Below are 18,965 nucleotides of genomic sequence, written 5' to 3' on the forward strand. Positions count from 1 at the left end.
CAGCAGAATGTGGGATTTTGCTTTGTTAGTCAAATTGAAAATCTTTTTTTAATAGGCAAATTAAGCCCATTTACATTGACTTATACAATTGATATGTTTGATCTCAACCCTGTCATCTTATTTTATCTTGTGCCTAACTTTTAATGTATTTTTTTTTTATCCCTGTAGTGTTCCTTCCAGCTTTGAAACCCCTTTGCTGGGCAAAGTACCACATAATTTGCTTTTGTTTCCACCATCCCTCATGCTGTTTTTGATGCTGTTTTGTAGTTCACACTGATCATATACCCATCTCGTGATCCTAAAGCTTAGAAACCTCCTCAGCCTGTTAAAACACTTAGAGAGAAAGCATTAGTTTGCCACAGTGTGTTCCATCACGAATGAAGGAGTTGTTTAGAGAGAGACGCAGGCTTGCTTGACATAGGAATGAACCCGGAGTTTGGAAATTAAAAGACAAAGGGTGTTAGGAAAGGAGAGCAATGTTTCTGGGAGCATTTCCCTTTACTTAATGAATTACTAGGAGATTTGTGGCTGCACAGCCCATCCGGGTAAGTCTTTCAGCATGTGGACCCAGAAGTGTTGTAGACTTGCTCCACTATATCCTCACTGCCCTTTCTGTGAACTGTGACACTTCCTGTCACCAGTTTATTTTCACTTCTCTCCTGGCAGCTGTCCACTGGAGTAAGCATGCATTTGAAATCATTTGCTACTTACTTGAGAATTCACACTAGGGAGAAAGGGAAGAAAATAACCACTCCTGGAGACACTACATTGTCATGAATTTGAAAGAAGAGTCAACATTGAAGAAAGCTCATTTCCACTTTTTTTTCCCACCCAAATGACTGTGGATTAAGGACCCAGAAAATGCCAAATAAACTGTAGGAGGAGGGAAAGAAAAGTTCAAGTCAGTTGTGGGGGTGCCTTAATAAGGCCCTAATCCCTTTGCCTGCCTCTCAGGGCCGGCAGTTCTACCGTCCTTCCCTCTCCCTCTCACAGCTGCTCCTGGGTTCAGTGCCCATTCATCCACTACACGCAGAAGCTGCACATGCTCAGGATTCTCTTGGGGTTTTCTGAAGAGCTTTGGTTTGGTCTTGGACGTGTGGGTTCTGTCCTTTGTAAAGTAGAAACATAGGAAGTCGAAGTGGCCAGGAACTTCAGAAGAAGGCAGTATGTTCAGTGGTTCTAGTAAGAACTTTAGTTCAAATAGTCTTGGAGTCAAATCATAGCTCTGATCCTTTGTATATGACCTCTCAAACATCAGTGGCCCAAGTAAACATCTAGGAATATAATATCATAAAGGGTTTTTAAAGTCTTAGATGAGTTAATATAAGTCAGTGGTCCTCAAAGTGTAGTCCCCAGATAGCCTTATCTGGCAAATTATCAGTAATGCAAATTCTCAGGCCTCAGCCCAGACCCACTGAATCAGAAACTCTGGGGGTGGGCCCAGTGATCTGTGTTCTAAAAAGCTCTCCAGGTGATTCTCATGCCTGCTAAAGTTTGAGAACCCCTTGTATAAATAAAGCATTTAGCACAGTGTTGGCAACATAATCCATCATATATAATGGTAGCTCTGAGCATTGCTATTATTTAGAGCTCAGTTCAATCCTGCTTTTATAGCTGCATCAACAGGGGCCCAGGGAGGTGATAGTTTGCTCAAGATCACAGGGAATTAGTGGTGCAGCTGGGGTTGAATCCAGATCTCCTGCTTTCCAGAAAGGTGCCTTCTGTCCTGTTTTTTCTTTCTCTCCCTCTTGAAAAAAAAATTGTAATGATAAAACAATGTACCTTCTTTAGTTTTGGAAATAGAGATAACAGCTAAAATTGAAACTGCTATGAACATTGAATCATATGGCAAGTCTATTTTTAGTTTTTTGAGGACTCTCCATGCTGTTTTCCATAATGGCTGCACCAAACTACATTCCCAACAGCAGTGTAGGAGGGTTCCCTTTTCTCCACACCCTCTCCAGCATTTATCGTTCATGGACTTTGGAATGATGGCCATTCTGACTGGTATGAGGTGATACCTCATTGTAGTTTTGATTTACATTTCTATGATAATTAGTGATATTGAGCATTTTTTCATGTGCTTATTGGCCATTTGCAGGTCTTCACTGGAGAATTGCTTGTTTAGGTCCTCTGTCCATTTTTGGATTGGGTTGTTTGGTTTTTTGTTATTAAGTTGTATGAGCTGTTTATATATTCTGGAAATTAAGTCTTTGTCAGTTGCATTATTTGCAAATATTTTCTCCCATTCCATAGGTTGTCATTTTGTTTTGCTTATGGTTTCCTTTGTTATGCAAAAGTTTATAAGTTTAATTAGGTCCCATTTGTTTATTTTTCTTTTATTTCTATTGCTTGGGTAGACTTCCCTAGGAGACCCTTGCTAAGATTTATGTCAGAGAATGTTTTGCCTATGTTTTCTTCTAGGAGATTTATAGCATATTGTCTTATATTTAAGTCTTTAAGCCATTTTGAGTTTATTTTTGTGTATGGTGTGAGGGAATATTCTAACTTCATTGATTTACATGCTGCTATCCAGTTTTCCCAACACCACTTTCTGAAAAGACTGTCTTTTCTCCATTATATATTCTTGCCTCCATTGTTGAAGATTAGTTGACTGTAAGTCTGTGGGTTTATTTCTGAGCTCTCTATTCTGTTCCATTGATCTATATGTCTGTTTATTGTGCCAATACCATGCTGTTTTGATTACTGCAGCTCTGTAGTATTGTCTGAAGTCTGGGAGGGTTATTCCTCCAGCTTCATTCTTTTTCTTCAGTATTGTTAGCAGCCCTACATACAATAGCCAAGATGTGGAAGCAACCTAAATGTCCATCGACAGATGACTGGATAAAGAAGTTGTGGTGTATTTATACAATGGAATACTACTCAGTGACAAAAAAGAATAAAATAATGTCATTTGCAGCAACATGGATGGACCTAGAGATCGTCATTCTAAGTGAAGCCAGAAAGAGAAAGAAAAATACCATGTGATATAACTTATATTTGGAATCTAAAAAAGAAAGAAACAAACAAACAAAGAAAAAAGGGGACCCTAATGAACTCATTATAAAAGAAACAGACTCGCAGACATAGTAAACAGTCTATGGTTACCAGGGAAAGCAGGTGGGAATTTGGGCATTTGAGATTTGCAAAAGCTAACCACTATATATAAAAAGAGCTAAAAAAACAATTTATTCCATATAGCACAGAGAACTACATTCAGTATCTTGTAATAACCTTTAATGAAAAAGAATATGAAAATGAACATATATATGTGCATGTCTGGGACATTAGGCTGTACACCCTCTCAACAGATAGTATAATTAACTTTTGTATGTTTTCTTCTATATTTTTAACGTGCATAGATATATATAAAATTTAAATATTCATATAATATATATAATGCCTGTGCATATATAAATAGGTATACACATAATTCAATATATACTTGTATGTTTATAGGTGTATACAGACACACGAAATTGGGATCACACTGATTTAAAAGTCAAATAGTACTACTAAGTTTACAATAAAAAACAGCTCCATCTCTCCTAATTCCCAATTCTTGCTCCCAGAGGCAACTACTTTCTATCTTTTCAGCTATTTCTCAAATTTACTGTATTTTTGTAAATAGCATGCTTATTGTACTCTTTCTTGACTTCTCAATTTTGGGAATTATTTACTGGCTTTCTACTATGGACGTTGAGGACTTAGCACCCTGTCCAGCTCCCCAAAACACACACACACACACACACACACACTTTCTTTTCCAGCATAATCCCATCAGAGCCATTTCCATTTTTAACTTAAATCAGCATTAATTGTATTACTATGTAAATTCTGTGCACATTTAAAGTATGAAGAATACACTGATTATCCTGCATTCCTTTTATAATTTTGTCTCTTCTGAGGTTAATAATCAGATATTTATAATTCCTTTTTTTCTCTCCTTTTTTCTGGACCCCTCTCTCCTGGAGCCCTTCTTTCTCCTGCTTCCATCTGGACCAGATTCTGCATTTTGGGATCTCTCTCTTTCACTGTGTCTCCCCTGCTGGATCCCTCATTACCTGGTTGCCTTTTCTCCTTCTTTCTTGGTGATTCATTTTGCTGAAGCTGTCCCTCTAGCTTTTCCCTGAGTTTTTACATTAGGAACACCTTGAGAGCAGTCATTAGCTCAGTCTGCTTTTCTGCTTGAAGGTTCTAGAATTTCCCTTCCAGTCGATGGGAATGGGCCATCTTCAGTAATATGGTGGGATATGATAGGGACATCTATGCCAAGCACTGTATCACGAACACCCAGACTACAGATGTATTGAGATTTCCTGTTACCATGACAAAAGGGAAAGTACTCTGTCTTAATTTGGCCCCAGAATTAGTATAGCCCCTCACACCACTCACTGCCAATAAACTTCAAAAAAAGTTCACCAAATTTAAGACAGTTTAAAGAGACAAAATAATTCTGTAGCAATGGGCTGGCTCATGTCAAAATGCTATCATTCCACAAACATTCATTAACCTTTCACCTACTTGGCAGGTGCAGGGCCAGAAGGAAACACTACTGTCTCTGCCTTAGATAATAGACAATTGCTACCACAATCTAGAAAGGCCTTATGCAGACTCCTCATAATTCTGATTCATTTAGGCAAAGGTAGGACAAATTCAAATCTGCCTTGACCTTTGTACCTGATGGTTGAGTCCACTTTGCTCTCACCTACAGAATCTGTTCTTCATGATGACAAAGATTTTAAGAATGGAAGTGGACATGCATGGTTTTTATCTGCCCATTGATATCTCTTCCCTGTCTCTCTCTTCTGGGAATTGCACATGCTTCCTTTAAAGGATTTCCTCCTCCTACTTCATGCAGTTATTTTTAACCTATTTTTTTTTTAAATTTTCAGGGGGGTAGTAATTAGGTTTACTTATTTATTTTATTTTTAGAGGAGGTACTAGGGATTGAACACAAGACCTTTTGTATGCTAAGCTCTATCACTTGAGCTATACCCTGCCCCCCTACTTCACGTAGTTATGGTGGGGCCTCCCTCCCATCCTAGAATGCTGCCTCCCAGCTAGAAGTAGGTAGTCACGACACCCCACAACCCTTGGCCATAGTCAGTGGCTCAGTGATGAGCATGTCACCCAATAAGGGCCAATGAGAGCTTTTCCCTGAGTTTTTACATTTGGCACCTAAGAAAGAAAAGCTCTTTCCTTCACTCTAAATTGGGCTGATATAAGCTCATAGCTGGCTGCATCTCTGCGCTTTCTCTTTAACAAATGAAAGACCATCTGCACCAGGAGAGAATGAGACTAACAAGGAGAAGTAAGCAGAGCCCAAGGACGGAGAACTCCTGGTACCATCTTTGAAGCCCTGGATTCAATTGTGCCAGAGGTAACTTCACCTTGAGTCTCTGTCGTGCTTACATAAAACAATGAAGAATCCTTTTTGCTTAAGCAAGTTGGAGTTGAATTTTTGTCATTTTCAACCAAACAAAGCCTAACTTGTAACAGAAACAGAAGTTCCAGAGCAAGGAACTCTGCCACATTATACATACTTGCTCATTTCCAGGGGATGGTGAAGTGAGCACACTGGGGGCCCATGCAGGGCATGAGAGTCTGAGGTGCTTGATGGAAAGATAATGAGACGGGTATGTGGAGACGATGCCAGCCCCACTGAGAAGTGAGGATTACTCTTTCAACCTCTGACTACACACTGGATGGGGAAAGGGCTCACCCTGAAAGGAAGGGGAGGCAGATTGCAAAATAGAACATGGCTATAGGAGGAAAAGACAATACTCAGTGCTAGAGTAAGGGGACTAGCTTTCTTTGGACCTGTATCTGAGTCTGAGTAGCACGGTAAGGTTGTAAGAAATACAAAGTTATATCCCTATGGACTTTCTTCATTGATTAGCTGAGAATATCATGGAAGTACATACACCATCTTAGAAAAAATGCATGCCTAGCAGTGGGTATTGAAGAGGGCACAAGTGTCATCTGGGGCATAGCCAAGATGGTGGTGTCCCATTCAGCCTTCCTTTGTGTGACTTGTGGAGCAGTGGTCCCCTCCCCCCAGCAGCCAACGTTGGGTGTAAACTGTGAGAAATAAATAAATCTTCATTGTATTAAAGAAAATTCATGCATATACTACAGTGGACATAGTTTGAAGTGACTTCTCACTTTATAATGACCCCTTTAATTGCCTCCCATCCACCCACTATAGTGAGCCCCCAGAAACAAAGTCTTTACACTAGGAATTTGGACTTAGAATGAGGAAGAGTTACAATCCTTGGCTGTCTGGAACTGCTGTATGTGAATTTTGGCATTGTGGGTAGCTCTTTACATCTGCCTCACAGACCAAATATCAGATTAAGCTGATGTACTGTGTGAATGACACAGAGGCCCCGAGAAGTGGAGAGAAGACCCAGGGATTAAGAATTCCCTGAGTTTCTGAAGGTTTCCCACCTCCCAACTCCAATCCCCATAAAGCTCAGCTTATTCTCACTCTTTAATTTAGTAAGATGTCCTTGAGTCTCAATAGTCAATTTATCCATCTTTGCTTTTAAAAGTTCAAGTATGTTTCTGTTACTTTCCTCCAAAGAGCATGAATGAATGAGTACATGATCAGACTAACAGAACCCCAGGTGAAGAGCCCTCACCCAAGTGTGAAGCCTAAGGGAAAATTAGATTGGAAAACAGGACCACATAGAAGGGAAAGGAGGGAAACATTTTGCAGCAGCACTGTGTGGATGGATGGATGGTATCTTGGGACAGCACTATGGGGACCACATACCTTAGGAGCACTTAAGGGTGATTTGACACGGCCATGTGGGAATGTGGGATATAAGAAGGATTTGAGAAGCCTCTTGGAGTCTCCTTATGGATCAAAATGAATTTCAAGCTATTGCAGCTTCTGTGATCTAGCTGGTTGGGAAAATCACAGAATAACTATTTCTGTTTCTTGTAAACCTAATGATTCTTCCTTGAACATCATCAGCTTGGTATAGCCTAATAAAGATGATTTAGTCCAGAAGAGGAGCTGCTGTCACTGAAACAACAGTCCAACAATCAAAGAGTAATTATAAAATCTTCATCCCTCTGTTCCCCCTATTAGGACCCTCAGGTACTATGGATACTGTAGACAACTCCTGGCATTTGGCCACCTGTCCGTGTTCAGGTTACCCTGAAGATGAGTTCCTACCCTTGTCTGATGACCCTAATGCCCCTGCCTTCCAATCTAGAAGCAGGTGTCGTGCTCTACCTTCCTGCCTTGGCTTCCATCAAACACCAGCAACTGTGTCCCCCACCAACTCCCTCCTCCATCCCTCCCATAATCTAACTTCAGGCCCAGCCACTCCTGGTCTTAGCTTTCCTGACATTCCACAAGTTTCCATTCTAAAAAGGCAATTATTTTATTCATTTTTTCTTCATTTATCTATTAGTCTGTATTATTTGTTGCAGAATAAGTTACCCCAAAACTTAGTGCCTTAAAACAATAACAATCGTTTATTTTATCTTATAGCTTGACTGGGGCCAGAGGATCCCATTACAAGGTGGCTCAGTCACGTGGCTGGCAAATTGATAATGGTTGTTGGCTGAAGGTCTTAGTTCCTCTACACATGGACCTGTCCACAGAGCTGCTTGAGAGTCCTTGTGACATGGTAGCTGGATACCCCCAGAGTGAGCAGTTCAAAGGTAAGAAAATGCCAAGTGGAAGCTGTATCTTTTTTATGATAGTCTCAGAAGCCACACAGCATTCCTTGCACCACATTCTATTTGTTAGAAGCGAGTCACCAATGGCCCACATTCAAGGGGAGGGGAATTAAACTCTACCTTTTGAAGAAAGGCATGTCAAAGAATTTGCAGACATACTTTAAAATCACCCAAGCAACCAACATATTTATTTCCATGGAAATAAGGGGGAAACTACTATGGTTCCTTCTCTTTAATCAATATTTGAATACCTACAATCAGGGAGGTCTAATAGGATTAAAATCTGGTGCCAGTTCCCACTAATTGCTAGTAAATTCCAGAGGCACTGTGTTGCAAAGGATTCTGAGGGCATACCCAGGTTCATCAGGAAAGAGTTTCATGATTGATTAATGATGTCTGCCTCTAACACTAGAGTAGGGAGAGCTGGCACATGAGTCAAGCATTTGTTACTTTAGTGGCAGGTGTCTTATCCTGTAATTAGGACAGGTGTGAACAAGACCGAGCCTAGCTCTCTAACTGTTTACAAGCTGTTTATTGAAGACTGGAATGGACACAGTGAGCTACTTAATAAATTCCACTCATCCCTTTTTCGTAGTGATAGAACTACAGCTAGACACCTGGCTGCCTAGAAAATACATATCCTAGCCTCCTTTGAAGTTAGATGAGGCCATCCAATTAAGTTTTCTCCAAAGCAAGCAGAATTGATAAACGTCACTACTGGTCTGATACCTTAACACTAGGCCATACCCAGGAAGTGATGTAGAAAAAATATGGAAAGAACCAAGGTCCCTGAAATATCATGTGGAATGTAGCCACCAGCCAACCAGAAACCTGCCTCCTGGACTTTTACATGAGAAAGAAGTAAATGTTTTTGTTCTTTATGCAACTGGTCTCAGGAACCTTTTTCTTACAGCAACTAATATAACAAACACAGATGAGATACATGATAAACACTACAAAACCTTCACATAGTACAAGAAAAGCATGCAGAAAACATCATCAACCCATGTAAGGACCAAATGAGTCATAGTGAACAACAGCAATAGTGCCTAATTGTAAATAGTAACAACTCCTAGAATTGTTCTGACGGCTAAATGAGATAATACCTATGGAATGCTTTGCACAGTACATGGAATAATACAAATGCTCAATAAATGTCACCTAGTTTGTCTTTATAAATTCACTTGTAAACACTGGCATCACGTTTTGGCAAAAAAAGGTTATCCCAAGAATTGGACTTTTTTTTTTTTTAATACTTAAGCATGATTCTGTTTCATTATTTCACTTGTTTTCACTATTTCTTGCTCATTAACCAATACTTGACATGCAACCAGGATGTCTGGAGCAAGAAAGTTAACACACAGCACAGATGTGCTGCTCTGAGGAGTTAACTGAAGTCATGAAATTGAAAAACTAAAACCATGAAAGGAATTTAAAGCATTAGAAGTAAAATCAGTAATTCTAGGTCTGGGCCAAGGAAATCTAAGCATTGAACATACATTAACCTTCATGAGCAAAGCTGCTGTATAAGCAGTAATCTTTTCATGAAGAGATGCACTTAGTAGAAAAACACACACTGTATAAATATACAATGTCAGAGACTGCCCCTTCCCTGCTTCTCAAAGATCCCCCAGGAAGAAGAGTGCAGTGCAATTATCAGCAATTATATGTTCACTTCTCAGCATTAGGAAGAAAGATATCTTTTACCTTTGTTCCTTCAGCGTGTTCTTTGACGCTGGGGACTCTGTCAGTCTCTGGGTTAACATGTGAAAGCTTGGGAGGGAGGTTGAAGGTCAGCGCTGTGGGAAATGAGACAAAATACAGGATCAGTTCCTGCTCTCACTGAGCTTACAGTCTTATGAGAAAGACGGATGCTCACACAGAAGGTGAGAATTATAAACCCACAGCTAATGAATGGTTAAATCATGCAGCACAGGCTGAATGGTACCAGAGGTAGGGAAAGGACTGCTCCTCATGAACTGAGTTAGATGAATAAAACATTAGAGCTAGAAGGGGCCTGCAGCTTCATATTGGTTTTCTCCTGCAGTTGGTAATTGCTTATTAGCCCAATTCCTGCTCATGTTGTGTAACGACACCCATTCCAGGGCAAGATAGGGAAGAAAATCCACCATGGATTGTCTTCTGTCTGGACAATGAGAGATGTTTTTGTTTGGAAGTAGGGCGGTGGTTTTGTTTTTTGAATTGGAGGAGGGCTGGAAGAAGAGGAAGACAGAGGATAAAAGAAAGAAACAAAAGGACTTTTGTGTCCCTCCTGCTGGTACCAACTCGAGAACACTCCCAACCCAACCCACCTCTCCCCTTTGGCCTTGGGTTGATTCTGCTCTTGTCTCTATTCAAAAGGAATCAAATGAACATATTTAAAGTGTCATATGGCCTTCCATATATTTGTTTTTACTTGTACATAAATGATCACAGGATTTCTTACTGGGATTTGAAGCTTTGAGAGTTCCCTTCCACTCCAGATAGCTTTGTCTTTTAAAAGTCTGAGAAATATCCCTTCAACTGTATTTGAGATGTGAGAGAGTCAAGTTAGGGTAAAAAAAATTTTTTTAGCTCAAAAAAATTCTCAGACATTTTTTGCTAAGCCATAAATCAACAGTGGTTGAATTAAAACAGATCAAGCTTGGCTTGGGTTTAGACCTCCGTGAGGTCTCTGGCTAAGCTTGAAGGGGAAAAAAAAAATAAGTTAATACTTTTTTTAAAAACCCAACTCCTGTGCATGTCCAGTTGGAAGAGAGCAAATCCTGTTTAATGAGCGTCGGCTCTTCTAATCACCCTGCATTTGAATCTACATAGCATTTCTTCATATTGGCCCCAAACCTGGTTTTCTGTCCTTTTCCCTACACATGCACCAAGACCATGGATAGGGAAGAAAATGGAACCTATTTAGTGAATCCAGAGCCCACCTTTCAGCCTGTGTGGCTTGCCCAGGGAATTGGGACCTAATCCTTAATATTAACTTTGGTGAGAACATAACGTTGGTTCCTTAGTCCTTGGTTTCCAAGCAGCAGCTTACAGAGAGAACCATGGCGGTCCATCCCCCAAGACAGATAGTCTGGGCTGGACACTGGAAGGATGCTATCTATATATGACCATCTCTCTTGCTCCTCAATGGGTCAATTCTAATGGAAACATCTTTGTTTTCAAAGCCAAAAACCAAGGAGAAAGTCATTACCAGTGATTTTCAGAGGCAGTGTCTGCACAAAAGCATGGCCTCAACCCTTTTGATCACAAGTCTTTTCAGCATCTCACTGAGTAGCAACATAAAAAGTTTCCAGAGCCATTGGATTTCTGAGGATACATATTACTTCCCACGGCACTATAAGCATTTGATTCTTGGGTCCACAACTTTGGAAGTTGTATTATTTATGTAATGTAAACATTTTGTAACTGTATGTGATTTTTTCCCTGTCTTTTTTTTTTGTGTGTGTGTGTAATTCTATTATCCATGTTTAATTTGGGGGAAGGGGGGGAGACACATGTCAAAAGCAGCCCTACTCTCACATCTCAAGTTATAACCATCAACTGATTGACCTTGCTTACTTTTTGGCTAACATAATGAGCAAAACAGTTATTTCATGGACAATTTAAGTTCTGGAAAGCTAAAACCTAGAGAAATACTTCACCATTGTTTGTATAGAACAGACAAATATCCACTGGGCTTAAAAACCTCTAGTTAATGCACTTAAACATAACTGTAACAACATTACATAAAGAAAATGAAAAAGTCTAAGTGCCAAAAGGTGTATCTGATCTCTGATCTTGCTATAAATGTGTTGCTTTGGCTCTTTTAAGCAAAGTTTCAAAGGAGGTCTTTGCGATGCGTGTTAATAGTATTTTAGCCTATAAGATATTAATATTATTTAGTCTATAAGCTGTTAACATTATTTAGCCTATATATTGGCTAAAAGTCACAATGTCCTCAATGTACATGTTGATTCTTTCTTGGTTCTCAAACTGTCAAGTCTCTAGCAATGTCTCTCTTTCTGAAAGTCCCAACACCAGTCTTTCCTGGGAGGTACTAAAGCAATCCTCTCCCCGCTTTTTTTCTGTATCCAATCGAACTTTTATAGTAGAAACCTATGATATTGCTTTATTTCCATAGTTTCCAATTCTCTGTCCCCAGCTATGCAAATGCATAATGCATTATCATTTGGAGGGGAGAGGGCAACCAGATATGGAATTATATTGTGCATACATTAAATGCATGCATTCACCAGTTCACAAATTAATTTCAAAAACTTGTTTTTTTGGAATTGGATGTGCCTTTTAAAAATATTTTCATAGAGACCATAGTATGAATGATAAAATACAGTCAAAATGACTCCTAGAAGTACACTGTTTTTATTATCAAGCTGAATATTAGTTGTCCTCTAATTCCCAATTTCTAATTCCTAATTCCTCTAGTTTCCAATTATTTCTTTGTGTTCCACCCAGAATTCTAAATTTTAACAATGAAATTTGGACACAGGGATGGCATCTTTCTCAAAGCAACTCAGAAACTAGAAGCACACCTCCACCTCCAAATCCTACATCTAATGCCCCAGTAGCCAAAAGAATTTGTTTTACCTGCTCCACTTTCCAGGTCAAGGACAAAAGAAGTGTTATAGTATTGCAAGTAAGAGAGAGAGTTGATTTCTAACTCTGCTATATGCTACTTGTGCGAGCTTTAGCAAGTTATGAAAGCTCTCTGAACTTCTGTATTCTCCTGTCTAAATGGCAACAATACTTCCCTCTGCCCTAAAATGAAGAAAATAAAACCTACTCACTGGATTATTACAAGAACCAAGTGAGATAATGTATAGAATGCCCTTAACACGTGGTAAGTGCCTGATGAACAGCAGTAATGATTTTCTCCCCTTGGCCCCCTCCCATGTAGTCTCCATGGTGGGAGAGGACTTCATTTCCATCTAAATCCCCCCAGTCCCTCAGCAATGAGTCAGGTGCTCACCCAGGACCATCTGTACTATCTTTGCAATGAAACTGAAGTCAAACGGATTTCTTCAGTTTAAAATAAACAAGCAAAAAACACTGGTTGTGTTTATGAAGGTGATTTGGAAAGCCACAGCTGCTCATCCCTGTTGCTAATTAGTTCCAACCATAAGCCAAACTAGCAGTAAAAGCTACTGATCAGACCAGTTTGGAGCTCTTAAAATCAAAGAAAAAATGGTGAGATTGGCACATCTGATGATGGCTAAAAAATAAACATTTAGACATCTAAGCACCCTTTAAATACAGATCCAGTGCTGGGTCTATTTTAAAAAGGGTTTCAAGATATCATGTAGGCCAATGTTCTCCAAACTGCAGAGTGCACTCCATCAAAACACTATAAAATCAATTCAGTAGGTTACTATCAGCATTTTTTTTTTAAAGAAATAGAATTGAGTAGAACAGAAAATCAGAAAATAACAGAATGCTTCAAACAAGGTAATAGTGAGTATTGTTTCACGAAACTGGGTTGGGATATAATAAGTATTTTTTATTGTGGGCTGCAGTCAAAAAATTTGAAAGCCACTCATGTAGACATACTCTTAAAAAGGACTTTTTTCTTATTAAAGTATTATCTACATTTAATGAGCATAAGTTTTATTTTGAAAGTTCTTCACAGAACCAAACATATTGTCTCCTCATTTAAAAATAAATATAGGACCACCAATAACTTAAGTTCTAATCCAGAAAAAAAAAAATCTGTAAACTTTCTGCTAGATTCAGAGACATGTGGGATTCAGTTGTCCAGGAAAGACTATCAAGTCAAACAAAATTGAGATTTACCAAAAAAGTAAAGCAGATGTGGTTATATAAATCCTGGTCCAAATGGAAAGGATTATTAGGATTTTTGTTGAAAAATGGGAGGTGAAATGATCCCCATGAATGAGAATGATGGGAGAGGGGCAAATGTGGGACCCTTTCCCATAGTGTCTGGTACATAGTTAAGTACCCAGTAAATATTTTTCAGTAAATGAAAATGATACTGTTTCAGGCATAACCAGCCATGACTTTCAGAAAGTATTTGTGGGAGGAGAAAAAAACCCCACAATTCTTGGGAGGTTTGACCAATAAAATGACATTTACAACGGTGATGGAAAACAATGCTCTGAGTAATTCCATACTCTGGGTATGAGAGAGAATTAGTACCTATGCTGGTTATTCTCTGAATTCCACCCACCCCTGCCCACCCATTCCATTCTCTATTCTACCCTATTCTGTGTCCCAGAGGCTGGCCTCTAGGTATTGCATCATCTGCCTCCTTTTGACTTCTCCCTTTGACCATCTGGCTGCCAGTTGGGTTTGGCCAATGGAAATGAGAAGGTGGAAGGAGAACAAGGTCAGGGTATTTCTTCCCTGCACCTATTCTGCCTCAGCACGCTGATTCTCTTAGAGATTCCATCCCTCTGAGACCGTGGCTCCCTCCAGCTCCCTCTGCTAAGGTTCCAGCTCTCCAGCAACACTGGTTCATCTTTTCCCCCCTTCAGGCCCAGAGGTGGTAATGGATTCCCACTGTTGCTAATCTCTGGTGCCTTGATTTCCCACCTGGGTTCCCTTAATCCTGATTACCCTTCTATAAGTGGTCATTTCCCAAAAGTCTCCTCATTTGAACTTTGTTTCCTGCCTGAACCCTGAGAGATTCTGTATCTAAAAGCATATACAGATTAACTTTTTTTTTAATTGAAAAACAGCACCAAATATGTTAAGCCAACAACTTTTCAATGCACTATTTTGTCACTCTTTAATAAATTAAGAGTCACGTTAAGCTCTTGAGAAGTCTCAGAGTCATTGTAAATAGTGTTTACTCTTGTAGAGAACTGTGAGCTTTTCAGTGGTTGTTCAGTTTCTAGATAAAGAGAAATGTCCTATGTTGTGACATGAGTGTTGGTTAGACTCCACTGGTGCTCAGTAAGAATATTCAGGCCTTTGGTGTAAGAGAAAAGAGGAGTTTGGTGGTACTAAGGAAAGGGAAGGATGGGTCTGACTTCCTTTCCCCCAGAGTTTCAGCAGGGAATGGAGAACAAAAGGAGAATCTTTAAGAACAATGTAGTGGGCAAAGGTGCACTTCCTGGAAAGAGATTGAACATGGTCTCCCTGCTTCGGATTCACCAAGGCCCAACATGGCTGCAGTGGCACCTACCTTTCAGCTCCTCTCTTCTTTGTTCCTTTTCCCCATGTTGGTATTGGCCAGTCAACCAACTCATCCTTTTCTTCTCAGCCACTGGATGAACCCAGCCCCTCGCCTTCCTCCAGTAGTATCTTTCCTTTCACTTAATTTGGGGCTTGTACACATGAGCATTATCTACGATTTATTTCCAACCCAGCCTGTCTAAGGTGATGGAGTGTTTGGTATGATCAGAGGCTAGGTATAGACCAAATAATAGACTGAGGTTAGTAAGGTAGAAAGTCAGCAGTCTGTCCCCAAGTGCAAGAGGACAGATGAGGGCAATATGCCCTCTTCTTAGTGAAAGTGAGCTCCGTGAGCAATAGAGAACCACATCTGTATTTTCATTGCTGTATTCCCAGAGCAGAGTACAGAACAGATGCTCAATAAATATTCATGCGGTACATGATGGTATCAGAAACCAACCAATAGCTTGTCTAAAACATTTAGGGGCTGAGCAATAAACCTAAAGGTCAGGTGGGCAGCATCTAATAAAAAGCATATTCCCCTAAAGTTAAAGGACATTGTGACTCCAACATGATACACTTACATCTTAACTGGAAACACTTCACCAAAAACTAGAGCCTCCACTGGGGAAGTAGAGAAGTTCTTTGGACCTACAGAGGCTCCTGTGTCCCCTCCTGCCCCTCTCCCCAGATGAAAGGGAGCCCATCTGGCACACGCTGTAAACCAGATGTGCTGCAGGAACCAGCATAAAGGTCTCCCTGTGTTCACAATTCCTGTCTAGGAAGTCAGAGAACTTTTGGGAAATGCAGAGAAATGGCCAAATTGGTTTGCCATGGAATGTATAAACCCAACTGACCCCGTGATTGGATTTCATCCTCTGACCACAAGAGTGCCAGGCAAGGGAAATGACTGAAGTTTTCCCCATTGAGGGCCCATGAAGACAAACTGATTGACTTTAAACTTTCGGGTTTTAATTTGCCCTCTACTCAGATGGCCCCTAGGGATGGATTGAACAGCCCTGTCCCCCTGAAAACTGGTTTAACTCTTTTCTCTTTGGTTTCTTTGAAGATTGTATTATCTGATAAAAATTTTTTAAGAGCAAAACATACTATTTTTCTATTTATAAGACAAGTACATATTTATTGAAGAAAGTTCTGGAAATCCTACGAAAATACAAAAATAAGATTTAAAAATCGTCATCTCTCTACCTAGAGATAATCTCACAATTGACATTTGTGGTATATTTCTTCTTTGGTATATTTCTTAATTGGATTTTTATATGAGTATATGTAGGTACAGACATGTATTTTTAAAAATCAGAATCAATACTTTTCTAGAATAAATTACCCTGTTATAAATGAACATCCCAGAACATAAGCTTTCTCTACACCTCTACCTACATTTCCCTAGGCTTGATTTCTAAAAGAGGAATTAGTGAATCAGAAATTTTTGAAGCTCTTGATGCATCATATCTGATTGCCCCTCAGATATGGTGGGCAATTTTGGCTTCATCTGTTGATTTTGTTTTTGAAGGAAGTTTGCTTTTTCCCCTCAGAGTGTTCTACGGGTTGTGCTTCTAGGGCAGGGTGAGGCTAGTGAGTCAGACAATCTGTCCGTGACAGTTGATGGTGTCTTGAACGGACTTTTCTCCTTTACCCGTGAAGAGGTGGGTTAGACTAGCTCAGGAATGCTTTCTGTCCAAATATCCCATGACCCCATGTGTCAAAGACTATGCTTTCAGGAATCCCTAGCCTCCAGTCTCTCTCGTGTATTTGGGTATCATGTTAACTGTTAACATGTATTTTGTTTATTGTAAGTGCCAGTATTTATACAGAACCAAATAAATACCTATTGAGGGAAAGAACTTGGGGTCTGGTTTGCCAACAACAGTGAAATATCTGACTTGGAGAAGGCAAACACGACTTCACACACAACCCATGGAAGGTCACAGTAAGGGAGGCTCAGGTATGTCTAGGTTGGCAACGAATCTCAATTTCTCAGTGCAGTAGACATTTAATGGTTTGTGGCTACACTGGTGTCTGATTCCCTTTCTACGTTTGGGGGAATTCCTTACCAAAGGGGACTTGGAACAGAGGATTCCTCCCTAAAAGCCAGATATTTATTTTCCCAGCCTCCTTTGCAATAGGGCGGGAGCATGTAATTTGAACTAAAGTAAGCAGATACCACCCCCACCCCACCACCCCAGGCTTAGAATTAGGAGCTCGTGACTCATGAAGCAAGATGAGGAAAGAATTCTTTCTGCAGCAGCAGCAGTAACAGCAATATCCAGTTTCCAGATGGCGGTAGCTCCCAGGGTCCATGGCTAGCGGTATGGGTGAACAGATCTGCAGTGTGGGTTTGGCTGTAGTCCTTAGAGCATCTGCTCTGAGCCTGTTCCAGCCCTGTTTTCTAAGCCTGTCCCTTAACCTTCCCAGTGATTCTGTGGGCTTCCTGAGATCCTCTCCATAGATTCCTGTTCTGCTTACATCAATCTGTTGCTTGCAACTAAGAACCTTGACTGCTACATTCACAGCCTCTTCAGACTCAATGTGCTCATCAATAAAATGGGACTAGCGGTCTCACCTCAGAACACTGAGATGAGCACTGAGATGAAAGAGCAGAGGCACCTAACCCCACACCATGGCGCACGGCAGAAGCTCGATATACAGTGGATTGCCACCCCTGTTTTCAGTTTAGGGAATCTCAGGTTACCTTGCCCAGAGAGATCAGGATGTGTCAGAGAGAAGAAAAATCAAACTGTTTCACTCTCAGTGGTAAATATCACTATCATCATCCTGGTTAGAGCAGTCATTTATCCAGGGCCCTACTGTATTCCTGGTGCAGTGCTAGGCAGCACACATCCCGCCCCCCCCCCCCCGCCCAGTCCTCACAGCAGTGCCAGGTACATGTCTCTCCCATTCTAAAGATGAAGAACCTGACACCCAAATGGTTAACAATTTGCCAAAGTTATCCCAAGAAATTTAAACCCAATGGAGCAGAAACTGTAGGAATGTTGCAAAAGTTTAAAGAACTCTCAGAAAAACTGAAGAACTTGAAATAACGCCATATTCAGACACCCATATATAACCATTTCAACCATAACAAAACTATTAAGTGGTTCGACTGAGGTTTCAGAGTTTGAAACCTTGACTGAAAGTCCTGTGAATTAACTGAAAGGGGCCAAATAGCTGTGCCTCTACTTAGACCGGAGAGTCTCAACGGGGCCAGGATGGTGTTTATCCAAATCATCTTGAGAATTCTTTCAAACCACATGTACCTGCCCTCCCCACCACCCTAAGAAAAGGGATTAAAGCAGCAGTTGCTAATACAGGCAGATCCTGAGACCAGTCTTAGACGCTCTGCAGTTGAGGGAAAAACAAGAGAATTTTCTTTTTTTCACAAAGACTCATAGTCCAGCATTACTGTCTCTAGGCACTAGGAGAAAAAAAATTCCAAAGGTCAAAAATAAAAATACTGGTTTCGTACAATGCAGCTGGAGTGACATTGCAATGACAGAAAAATGTGAACTATGTGAGAGAGGGAGCGTCAGACATGCACACAGACAAGCTCTTCTCTAAGTGGGAACTCCAGAGCTCCCGGCGTCTGGGAGGAAACCTTCAACCCTCCTGCGCAGGCCTTCTGCTGCTTGCATATCTCAGAAGCAAAGCTATACTTTGGCTTCTGAAATGAAAAATTACACCAAAAGAGATGACTGACTTTTATTAACTATCCTTAAAAGAAGTCTTTCACTAATTCTGGGGAAGATATTTTGCTTGAGTGCTTTCCCGCTTGGGCAAAGGCCATCCAGAGGAGTTGGACGGAAGAGGTTTTGCCCTGGGCAAAGTGAAGCACAAAAACCCCGGTGACTCCAGGGACAGTTTAAAGAAGAGGGAAGAGATTTCCTTGAATCGATATGATGAAGCCAAAATAAATGGCTACTCTAGTTCTCTTGAGAGAACATTATTGCATTTTTTCACAAAAGAGATCTCTGATGCAATTGACCAGAGTGTACAAGGAGACCTGGGTCAGGATTCAGAGACTGGGCCGTGTCCTCAAGCCTCTGAAACTGGTTGCTTAGCCGCCAGGTGGCAGGAGCAGGGGAAGGGGCAGAAGTGGCTTTGGACAG

At 40.5% G+C, this 18,965-nt stretch overlaps 1 long non-coding RNA gene across 1 annotated transcript in view; it reads right to left on the bottom strand.

Annotated features, from left to right (window-relative positions):
- The window catches only part of LOC141579128 (uncharacterized), a 144,562-nt gene that overhangs the window by 78,787 nt on the left and 46,810 nt on the right, over nt 1-18,965 (bottom strand). Inside the window, exon 2 of the long non-coding RNA XR_012510201.1 lies at nt 9,409-9,500. This is a non-coding gene — a long non-coding RNA (uncharacterized LOC141579128). The remainder of the gene's footprint in view (nt 1-9,408; nt 9,501-18,965) is intronic.

Source organism: Camelus bactrianus, chromosome 11, assembly GCF_048773025.1.
Source record: "Camelus bactrianus isolate YW-2024 breed Bactrian camel chromosome 11, ASM4877302v1, whole genome shotgun sequence".
NCBI lineage: Eukaryota > Metazoa > Chordata > Mammalia > Artiodactyla > Camelidae > Camelus > Camelus bactrianus.